Genomic DNA, 12033 nt, shown 5'->3' with positions numbered 1-12033 from the left:
ATATATATATATATATATAAATATATATATATATATAATATTGTTAATTAGCATATTTTATAAATACTTGAAAATCATCTCAAAAAGATTTTGTTTTAATTAAATATTTGGTTAATTAGTTTAGTTATATAATAATTTACATTTTTAAATCATTCGGTTTATGATTAAGTTAATTATTTCATTTCATTAAGTTTAAGAAGCTCCTTAATTAAGCTTAGATTTTAGCCGAATTTGCAAATTAAATTCAATTCGGCTAAATTTTCAACTTGAATTTGGTTGCAATTGTAATTCAATAGTATTAGGTAATTGAAAATATAACCAATACCCATCTTAGCCTCCAATTCTTTTAAGACCAACCTTGGGCCTCTTCAATGCAATTCCCACCGACCCCTTTTAATTTATTTATTTATTTGTTTTATTTTATTTTATTTCTTAGCAATTCCCAACCACCTAGGCCCACCCTTTAATTCCTCCAACTCAAAAAATAAAGACAATACAATCAGCAACACCAAATACAATACCAACTGACCCCACCCCTGCGTCCTCCTCATCTTCATTTGAAACCCAGAAAAGAACAGCAAATTCTCAAACCAACGCTGCAAATCAAGCCCAAAAAATTTGATCCAACAACCCCACCCCGTCTCAATTACCCCCGACCCGGTCCAGCAGCAGTAACAGCGTGAGCAAGCCAGGCAGAAGACAGCAACTTCGTCGTCTTCTTCCTCCAACGTCCCTTTCAATTTGTACGAGTGGTGCAGAAAAGTAAGCACGCGTTTACCCCATTTCCTCTTCTGGAATGGGGTTGAAAATCTTAGAAAAGCATGTTTGCCTTAAATGGTGAAAGATTTTGAAGTTTGAATTTGGGGGTGGGTCTCATTCCTATCCGAATTCTATCGGTTTTCCCCCCAAAAATCATGAACCCTAAGCTCTTTCTATATATACTTTACTGTTTTCAGTATAGAAAGGGAGAAAAATTGGATTTTATTTTCTTGAGCAGAAACAGTAAGAGCAGCTTAGGAAAAACAATCAGAACTTATAGAAATATATTCGAGAAAGGGAAGAGGCGGCTAGTTCTAGTTTTGAGTATCATTCCTCTTTCTCGTTCGTCCTCATTTCCCGACGTTCGTTAGAGTTTAAAGTTCCACCCAAGTCTCCGGTTTGCTGATTCATATTCGGGTCTTGGTGGTGAAGTCGTTGGTCTTTCGAGCTCATTCTGTCTCTGTTTCGCTGCCCGAAAAAAGGTATCACCTTCTTCTTCATAATGCTATTTCCACGTCTGCTTCTATGTCGAAATGACTCTTTAATGTTTGAAAGGTTTTTTACTTTATGTTTGTTTGCTGTTAGTTGCTATTTAGTTTAGGATATTTCGATATGATGCATATATTCTTAGTCGTTTCCTTGAGTCGGCATAATATTGAGCTAAGGCTTCCGTTATTCGCTGTTATCTCTTTGATATTTTATTTGAAGTTCTGTTTTGTTGATTTCCCTCATTGAGCTTGCTTCTTGAATGTCGTTGAATCTATTTTATTCCGTAATACTCGACACCATATCTTTCATTCTTTCACCTCAAGTTGAATGAATGAACTAAGAGGTCAATATTCTGAGTTCGTGTGTTGTACTTATCGTTGTTTCGAGTTCATATGTCGCATCTGTGACTATTTGTTTTAATTATTTACTTGGTTGTTTTGTTGAGTCATTATTGAAGTGTAGGCTTTATTTTCCATTTTCCAAAATTAGCATATTAATTGTCGTATTGTTAGAATCCATGTTAAAGTCTATTTGCTTAAACTTGATCCAAGAATGGGGGTTAATAATAGATTTCTAAGTTCTGTTGTCTCTCCCTCTTACTGTTCCGAGCTTGTTACATCTTATCAATGGTTAGTCGCGTATGTCGTTATTTCTCGTCTTGATTCTGCTTAGGTGTAGGAACCTTAAAATCAATCAATATAGTATGCTTGTGTCACGGTGTGCAATTTACTGGCAGCTTACTAATTTTTCCTTAATAGTATAGCTTCATGTTTATTTCTGTAGTTTTGGTGGGTATTGCATATTTGAATATAATATGCATTAGTTTTAAATTATTTCTTAGTGTTAAGCTCTTGTTCACTTGTATAAAATGTGAGAGTCCAAGTTTTGATGTTATGTGTAAAAGTTTTTCTCCTCTAAATTAGTAAATGCTTGTCTCTGTGTTAAGTTGAGCTTGTGGGTTTCTTTTGTCAACCATGAAAAGGAATTGATCCTTATCAAGTTTATTTTTATGGGGAGTGATGTAGTAATATTTATTTTCTAGTGCAAAGTCTGAATTTTTGTTTGGTTGATTATATTAGTCTAATTTTACTTTACTGTGAAGAAGGAAGATTACGTGTTAGTAATTTCTTTTACCAATTTGAGGTCAACAGTAACCTAGTTGAGTCGTTTGTTTGGCATGTCATTGTTCCTTTTCTTTCTTGGAGTTATTGTCCCGAGAGTATCTTATTGCCCCCATTTATCATGAGTATTACTTATGTATTTTATCTCTTTTTTGTTGCATGTGAAATCTGTCCGAGTTCACTATGAACTCATCTTCCTCCTTGCATTTCGGGGATTGTGCTTCTCTTTATTGAGTCAGCCGGCTATAAAAATCAAAGAACAGGTCCCGGAGCCTGAAAATATGCATCGAATCAAAGAGTTGAAGAAATTGGGCCAACAAGCCTGCTCTTATTTTAAAAAAAATTGTATTTTGTTACTTTTGGGCCTAAGCCCTTTGTGTTTTAATTATCATTATTTGATAGTTGTTAGGACAGGTACCAAAAGAGAAATTGGGCCACAAACCCAATATTATTAGTCTAGGACAGGTGTAGAAATGGGTCTAAGGCCCAAAGTAGAAATTAGGCCCAAATACTGGCCCAGGCGGACAGATAAACCAGATTTGGGCCCAAGTCTCTTTCCCTCTTTGCTTTATTGTGTTTGCTTACTTGCCGATATCTGTTATTTAATCTTGAGGTTTTAAAAATTCAAAATCCCCAAAGGACACACATTCTGAATTAATCACTTAACTAAATTATTCGTCTTTTACTTCACTTAAATAATAAATAAATAAATTCACAAAATATTTCACTTAGATAATATTTCCCCTTTTCCCCTTTAAAAATAGTTCTAACTATAAAATAGTTCAATTTTGCAATTTAAGTTAAGTTAAAATTATGTTAGCCAAATAAATAAATTGTCGGATAACCGCATTAGCGGATATTCTAGGTGCTTTAAAAACCTTCCTAGGATATTAATAAGAACCCCGAACCCTTTAAGATTTTCACTAGATTCCTGTTTTAATCTGTTGAAAATAAATAGTTTTCTTGATTTTTCTTTAAAAATTAAGTGGCGACTCTTAAACCTATAATATGCATTAGTTTTAAATTATTTCTTAGTGTTAAGCTCTTGTTCACTTGTATAAAATGTGAGAGTCCAAGTTTTGATGTTATGTGTAAAAGTTTTTCTCCTCTAAATTAGTAAATGCTTGTCTCTGTGTTAAGTTGAGCTTGTGGGTTTCTTTTGTCAACCATGAAAAGGAATTGATCCTTATCAAGTTTATTTTTATGGGGAGTGATGTAGTAATATTTATTTTCTAGTGCAAAGTCTGAATTTTTGTTTGGTTGATTATATTAGTCTAATTTTACTTTACTGTGAAGAAGGAAGATTACGTGTTAGTAATTTCTTTTACCAATTTGAGGTCAACAGTAACCTAGTTGAGTCGTTTGTTTGGCATGTCATTGTTCCTTTTCTTTCTTGGAGTTATTGTCCCGAGAGTATCTTATTGCCCCCATTTATCATGAGTATTACTTATGTATTTTATCTCTTTTTTGTTGCATGTGAAATCTGTCCGAGTTCACTATGAACTCATCTTCCTCCTTGCATTTCGGGGATTGTGCTTCTCTTTATTGAGTCAGCCGGCTATAAAAATCAAAGAACAGGTCCCGGAGCCTGAAAATATGCATCGAATCAAAGAGTTGAAGAAATTGGGCCAACAAGCCTGCTCTTATTTTAAAAAAAATTGTATTTTGTTACTTTTGGGCCTAAGCCCTTTGTGTTTTAATTATCATTATTTGATAGTTGTTAGGACAGGTACCAAAAGAGAAATTGGGCCACAAACCCAATATTATTAGTCTAGGACAGGTGTAGAAATGGGTCTAAGGCCCAAAGTAGAAATTAGGCCCAAATACTGGCCCAGGCGGACAGATAAACCAGATTTGGGCCCAAGTCTCTTTCCCTCTTTGCTTTATTGTGTTTGCTTACTTGCCGATATCTGTTATTTAATCTTGAGGTTTTAAAAATTCAAAATCCCCAAAGGACACACATTCTGAATTAATCACTTAACTAAATTATTCGTCTTTTACTTCACTTAAATAATAAATAAATAAATTCACAAAATATTTCACTTAGATAATATTTCCCCTTTTCCCCTTTAAAAATAGTTCTAACTATAAAATAGTTCAATTTTGCAATTTAAGTTAAGTTAAAATTATGTTAGCCAAATAAATAAATTGTCGGATAACCGCATTAGCGGATATTCTAGGTGCTTTAAAAACCTTCCTTAGGATATTAATAAGAACCCCGAACCCTTTAAGATTTTCTACTAGATTCCTGTTTTAATCTGTTGAAAATAAATAGTTTTCTTGATTTTTCTTTAAAAATTAAGTGGCGACTCTTAAACCAGTCTAAAATATATTTTTCTAATAAAACATGTATTTAAACATATTAAAATTAAACAAGTAAATATACACGTCCTAAATAGTACTTCACTTGAAGATACATTCAAATTGATTTGTAATGACTTCGCGAAATCACAACCTTTAGTTAAAAAGACATTTAACCAACTATTAAATGAGTAGTTTGACTAACGAGTTATGTGAAAATCTTACTATCATACTATCAAAATTCATGGACATATATTGTGGGATTGACATAATACAATATTGTCAATAAATCAACATTATATGATTATCGTTGTATTAATTCAATATCGCTTTTTTCTCAATTGTGAATCAGAAATTGATATTCTTTATTATTGATGACATGTTTTATGAAAACACAATCAATGATTTTTTATCTTATTTTAATTTTTTGGATTTTGGAATTTGCATTTTAGTCAAACACCCTTATACTTTGAATTAATTCAAGTTAGACTTTTTTCCCTTTTTCATTTTCATATGAGATAGATTGTGTTTTCTATGGGCTATTTGGCTAGCCATGAATATTATTCCGTAAATCAAAATTATATTTATAAGAATTGATGATTTAATCCTTGTATATAAGCTAAAATTTTATACACTAAATCACCTATTACTATATAAGTAAATGGACACACCTAAACAAATAAATCATCTATTGATTTTTTATTAAAATGAATAAACAATTGTTCTATAATAAATCTTGTATTTAAACACATGATTAATAGTATATAGGCATCACAACAATTTTTCACTTAAAATTTTAACTATCACAATTGGTATAATATACTATATCTAAATGCATAGTATATGGTATACACCTTAACAATCTCTCACATAGATATTTAACATTGACAATTGGTAACGTATTAGAAATAGTTCAAAAATGTCATCCTTCTACCTATTGAATCAAATTTATCCCTTCTTCTACCTATTGAGTCAAAAATGTCCTTAACATAGTAGAAATGGTTCAAATTTGATCCAATAAGTATAATGAGGAGGGGCAAATCTAAACAATTTCTAATAGGTTAAGGGTGTTTTTTATCCAATAGGTGGAACAAGGGTCAAATTTGATCCATTTGGTGGAAGAAGGACACTTTTGAACAATTTTTAATATGTTGATGATATTTTTTGAACCTTCTCCATTGTTAGAATATTATGTCTAAATGCATGATTAATAGTGTATATATATATATATATATATACCATAACATGATATTTATAACTAATTGTAATTTGATGAATTAATTGACAATTATGTTATTAGTAATTTTTATTAAAATACCGTGTTATAATTTTTGAATAATATATTATCTAATTCATTTTTATAAAATGATAATTTTATATCAAACTAAATGATATATCAAATAATTTTTAGAACCTATAATCAAACACTAGCTTTAGGATTCCACTACAACTAGCTATTTACCCATAATTTTTCATGTCCACCTTATTATCCTTCTCCATCTTATTGTCAGAGTTGTCGAAGTAATCATTTATTTTTTATTAGGGCCGGAATAGATTATCTCTGCATCATATCTCTTAGAGTGCGGCTCTCTAAATCTTACTAACATGATATGCTTTGTACATCGATCTTGTCCTTTGATTAACTTATTATTGGTTATATATATCAGTTTAGTTTTGAAGTCTTGTACAATTAATATAGGCTTAGGCGTACATATTGTTTTTTAATGTTTTTTTATAGAGTGTTTGGTATTCGTATTGAAGATCGAATATATCTGAATTTGTGTCATGTAGGGTCCAATAGAAAAAAATGCTTTCTACTAAAAAAAATGTATACTCTGGACTCGAACCCAAAATCTTTTGATTAATTAAGAAACAATTTTATTCACCGCACTATATTTGATAAATAAAGGAACAATCTCATTCAATGCACGATATCTTTTGATGAAAACGTACATATTTATATGTTGATGCTCCCTTTTATTTTAGCTTTTATTGATTGATCTATAGAACTATTGAAATACAGTTTAACTTGATTAATAAAATTGTGTCATTTGACGATTTCGAATAAACGCAAGAAAGTGGAAGTGGAGGAATCTTTTTTTTTTCTTCTTTTCTTCCAAGTCTTTCTTGAACCATCCATAGTTAGATCTTATTGCCATTATTCTTATTCTAATTCTTATATTTATTCTTTTTTTCTATATAAGGGTGTGAACTCTCAATTTCTAATTTCAATGAAGCTAGATACTCCTAATATTGTTTTTTTAAAATCTCAAGATAATCTTCGATCGCTATAATTTCTGTCACATTCTTTATTCTTCGAGTATAATAGCATGTAAATCATACAAAGATTGTAAATCGCACTAGACAAATCTATGTGACCGACTCGATTCATAAGGATTGAGATTTGAGGGGATCGATCTTGGATCATCCGTATGAATAACCACCATTGATCCGAACCAGCTGAGTCATCCTAAAATACATATGATGGAGTATTATTATTTTAAAAAGGAAAATAAATCCTCAAAAGTATTTTTGAAAACTTGACCAAAAATTATTGTTTTAAAATTGATAAAAAAATTAAAAAATAAAAATTAATTAGCCAAACACAAGAGATTATTATGAAAACAAAGAATCTTCAATATATTGAAATGCACGTGTGGCCATAGTTGATGAAGTTGAGTGACATTTACTTTAATAAAATCACCAAAAGTTGACTAATATTGGTTGCTTAGGTTTCCATTAATATGAATGGAGGAGCACCAATGACCACTTCTTCAACTTTCTTTTTACTCCGTGATTTTTATATTATTTGACTCATGTTGATCTGATAGTATAATTTAATTAAAAGTGAATGCTACTTAACTAATTTTATTGATAATGCTTTAGAATTTTAAATTTAACTATTACTATTTTAATTATTAAATACAAAAGATAAATAAGAAAAAATATAATTATAAATTGAATAACCTAAGTATTTAATTTTAATATAAAGGCCAAATAATATAAAATCACGAAATGGTCCCTTGGTTCCATTTATATACCATGAGGTTTAGACTATAATGACCAAATTAATACATATTTTTCATGATTAAAAATATTTTCATTATTCAAATAATAATAGTACTACACTAAATAGAATTGGGAGGGAGTACTTATTCAAATATAATAATAGATTTGCATGGAATTATAGGGAGAGTTAAATAGTACTAATTATTTAAAAGATAAAGCAAAGCTCATACACTCTAACGCATTTATATGGTACCGTCAATGGATATGATGCAGTGGATGCATGACAGATCTTTGATAGGAAGAGTTCTCCCCTCTGAATGAGGCCCTATACAACGTGAATTTAAATTAATCAAATTTCAATATGAATATCGAACACTAGATAAAAAATCAATAAAACACAACAACACATATATATATGGTGGCATTAATTAATATTAGATCACATAATCTTGTGTTGGGTCATCAAAAAACTTAGAGGTGGCAAACAATATTTCTCTCCACTTTCATCTGCTGACCTAGACCACTCTTAATTTTGTTAGTCAATTATACGGTGCAGAATCAAAAATTTTATTTTGAAAATTTTAAAAATAAATAAATATATCTAAAATTAAAGAGATTATACATAAAAATAAATTTATGTATATATAATATAACTTTTTGATAAATAAAATTTCGGCTCCTTAGCTCTGCTCCTCAGTAGTTTAATAACATCTTAAATTTAGACATTATAAATTTTGAGTTGAAAAGATCAATTTAAATACATATGTAATTTATATATATATATATTTAATTTTTGAGAATATATATTAAATTTTACTTTAAAATATTAAATTCTATCGAATCGGTGAGCCATAATTGTATCTACCACTTTCTAAAGCCATTACTGGGCACACATGTCCAATCCTTTACCCACCAAAATGCATCACCATTTTTGCCTTGGTGGACCAATTGGACATGGACCATGTGGCTATGATATTTCTCCATCACTCGATGGGCGAATTCAGAATGTTAGCTATCTTTATCATAGAAATTAATAATTTTAATTTTATATTAAAAATTATTTTATATATATATATATATGTATGTATATTATTAATTTGAAATTATTGACAATCTGAAAAATCATAAACTTTAAATTTTGATTTCGCCTTCACTTACCTACAATACTTATTCTTTGAATATTTTGCACCATGTAATTTTTTCACATAAAGTCTAAAGTACACAAATGGTATTGGACAATTTCAAACATGACTTTATTCTGAAAGCTAAGTTTATTAGATAAAAAATATGTAAAAAGAATAAAAGGTTTTTGGATAAGGTAAGATAGTGAAGTTTTGAATGATTCCATTTCCTTGTGGTTTGTATTGTATTCGTAAAAAGTGAAAATGCTATGTACATGTATGATACTATTTTCTTTTACTATAGTTCCTTTTCAAGAGGAATGTTATACTTTTTTTAGTGAAAAGTATTTTTAAAAGTATTATATAATATAAATGTTAAAATATTTTAAAGATTATGTAAATCTTTTAAAATTTTCACAATTACATAAATATTATAGTACATTTAAAATTACAAACTAAGTATACTCGAATTTCTATATAATGACGTTGTTTGTACAAATATTTTTGACTGCTAATCTATTATAGCAATATATTGTTATAACTTATAGAAACCCAAGCTTCATCCCGATTTAAATATCTTATTTTTCTTTTCAGTCAGTCTTAAAAGGAGTATCTCTTTTTATATTGTAGCAAACTTTTCAGTTCCAACATTCTACATGGCAAACTTAAAAGCACAAGATATATTCAAATGACTGCACATATATTTAATTTAAGACCACAAGATTTAAAATTTTCACTTTATATCTTATACTTCGTACTCAGTCAAATTAAGACACTTAAATTAGAATAAAGAAAGTGATACAACATGATATGAATGTCGATTTAAAAAAATAATTGATCGTTATAATAAAATATTATTATAGATTATAATTATTATATTCCTATTCTTCCAATTAATCTATGGAATCCTTTTCTCCGCAAGATTTTATAGGACTTGTATACTATATTCTATTTTTTTTAAAAAGCTAAGTGATTGATGATGCCTCCACACGAGTTCAAACATACTATTCTTAAAAATCAAACATGTCTGGGACTATGAAATCTAAAATGTATTCCTTGAATCACTCATCATGTTGATGAGTAATTAAACATATATATATATATCAACTTAAATAAATTAATTATAAGTGGTCCTATAGGGATAAGTTCCCCCTTCCACTTACCAATTTTCCCATTTGATCTTATATATATTATTTTCAAATATATGTCTTCTCATATGGTTGTGAGACCACCTTTTTTGCTTTATGATCCCATCATACTTTGATATTATAAAGATTTTTTTTAACACAATTAGTATATTTATTTCGTTGTCTATTTTACCAAATTAAGATGAGAAACTTTCACATATAGCAAACAAAAATATCATATTTGTATACTATAGTAAAGTTTGCATAATTGCGCTCCATAGCAAACATATATATGTATAATTCGCTCGCTATACATATACAATTGAAAGCTGTCTATTTCGCTATACATATATACAAAAAGAAGCAATTGTATAATTCGTTGGCTCCTCTTCAGAATTGTATAATTTCGCTGGCAGGCCATTTGTATAAATTGTTGTTAGCCTCTCGTTTGTATAAATCGTTGACAAAATATTTGTATAATAAAAATCGCTCTCTTTCGCTTTATACAAACATAAATTATATATTATACAAACATAAAACTGGGAAGGGAAATATTTTTATTGTATAATTATAAGTGTATAGGACGAATATATATGTATTTGCATGTGTATATACAATTTTCTCTCGCTTTATACAAACAAAAACTTGCATGTGTATATACAATTTTCTCTCGCTTTATACAAACAGAAACGCAATTTATACAATTCTGTTGTATAAACGAGAAAGAGAGAAAGACAAAAGAGAACTGGGCAGGGGAATATTTTTATTGTATAATTATAAGTGTATAGGACGAATATATATGTATTTGCATGTGTATATACAATTTTCTCTCGCTTTATACAAACAGAAACGCAATTTATACACTTCTGTTGTATAAAGCGAGAGAGGCGAGCACAGAGGGAGTGAGCGAGAGAGGAGAGTGGCGAGCGAGAGTTTGAGGGAGAGAGGCGCTGGCAAACAGTTTGCTACAGGACACAATTAAATCAAAGTGTGATTATACCATTTAATTTGAATTAATAGTTTGTCATTATGTACAATTTTCCCAATTAAGATTATGTACAATTAATATACATTTTTGCCTTGCATGTCACTTTAACATAGCACACAATACAAGAGCTAGTGTGACTTAGTAATCAACGAAATGAGTAAGAAATCATGAGTTCTCACGTTTGAATTTTAGCAAATATTGATTTATTTCTAAAAAGATGGTTAATTAATATATTCTCAAAAAAGAAATACTTGTTATAGAGGGGTAATATTATAAATTAAAGAGCGTATCGTTTTAAAGATAGTTATTATTGTTATAGATGAAAAGTCGTTATATAAAAGATGAAATTTAACATAAAAAGTTTATTTCATGAAAAACTTGATATTTACATACATGTAAGGTTATTTGGTTTGAAGATTTTTCGTTTTTTTTTATAAATTAAAAAGACGATCCCAATGTTTGGGACGGTTATACACTTAAATAAAAGTCCACAATTTTATTTTTAAAAATGATATAAATTGATTCGATACGATTAGGTTCGATCAGTTTTTCATATTCTTTTCAAATCCCTAGATAGTGTTATATAAAAATATTGTTATAGTGAGTTCTGACCATATAAACTCATTTGTGCATAGTATAATAATATAGGATCTCATTGAATAGGTGTTGTACATATAGGGCAATTTTTTCAACTTTATCTTTGTTCATGACAAGGGCATTTAACAGAATATTAATTGCCTAGTATCAACTATTGTATTCAATTATTTTTTAATAACCACATTATCGGTTGGTTAGTACTCACTTTTTTATTTGTTGATTTATTTAGTGGGTGACTATGGACCATGTGCAAATGTGCCACTTGTATACCTTTTTTTTTGGTTGGGGGTGGGGAGGGGATTCTATGAGATATGATATATTTTTAGCATTTATTTAGTTTGTGGGGCTCAATGGTTTCTTTGGCTATTTAAAGGTATGATAATTTTCTTGAGAAACCATTGTGAGTTTTTAGTAGTTCAAGTGTTTTGAGTTTTTTTTTTTTCAATCAAACAATACTATGGCAACTTTGGTACCTGAGGTTGAGAATTGGGCATGTATCAATGGTTGCAATAATGATTTGA

This window comes from Solanum tuberosum, unplaced genomic scaffold, assembly GCF_000226075.1.
Source record: "Solanum tuberosum cultivar DM 1-3 516 R44 unplaced genomic scaffold, SolTub_3.0 scf00116, whole genome shotgun sequence".
NCBI classification, from domain to species: Eukaryota; Viridiplantae; Streptophyta; class Magnoliopsida; order Solanales; family Solanaceae; genus Solanum; species Solanum tuberosum.
The sequence above is the reverse complement of the archived record's forward strand: the minus strand, read 5'-3'. Positions refer to the sequence as shown.